The sequence below is a fragment of the Morone saxatilis genome, unplaced genomic scaffold (genome assembly GCF_004916995.1).
Source record: "Morone saxatilis isolate NCDOM2014 unplaced genomic scaffold, NCSU_SB_2.0 Contig1, whole genome shotgun sequence".
Taxonomy (NCBI): domain Eukaryota; kingdom Metazoa; phylum Chordata; class Actinopteri; family Moronidae; genus Morone; species Morone saxatilis.
This window is the reverse complement of record NW_023339651.1, coordinates 19,560,191-19,560,710: the sequence shown is the minus strand read 5'-3', so window position 1 is coordinate 19,560,710 and position 520 is coordinate 19,560,191. Positions and strand designations below refer to the sequence as shown.

The window sequence follows — 520 nt, the reverse complement described above, 5'->3', positions numbered from 1 at the left end:
TGACACTAGAAGGATGTTTTCACAGTCATCTGCTGAAAGTGGAAAGTTTCTCTGTGCTCATTGAACATCTAATTTTAAGGGGCGTGGCCTACCAGCATGATTTGTGACATCAACAATTGAAATGTGTAATCAATGAACATTTTGCTGATACATTCAGTATAAACATTTTTGCAACTTGCTAGGTACGTTAACAGCATTTCCTTATTATGTTAATAGAAAACCTTATTTGGTCAGCATTGCGTTTCCTTCAAGCCGTGTTTGCTGTTGCAGATGAGTTATATATATATATAAACTTAATTTCTGGGAGACAGGGCTGAACCCAAGCATACTATTTGTATACGTCTTAATAAATGTCTTGAGTGGATCTTTAAGGTAAGAAAATGTAAGACTTTGCTCTTGTGTTTTTGGGTTTTGGAAAGGCTAAAAAAAGACACCATCCTCCAAACTCATTAAATTCTCAGTATCTCTCTTACTACAGTCCCATGCACACAGCTTCAGCATGTGGAGAAATCCAAAGCTT

The 520-nt window shown here is 36.5% G+C and overlaps 1 protein-coding gene across 1 annotated transcript in view; it reads left to right on the top strand.

The window, feature by feature from the left end:
• The window catches only part of dnah9 (dynein, axonemal, heavy chain 9), a 133,749-nt gene that overhangs the window by 33,707 nt on the left and 99,522 nt on the right, over positions 1-520 (top strand). The window lies entirely within an intron of this gene.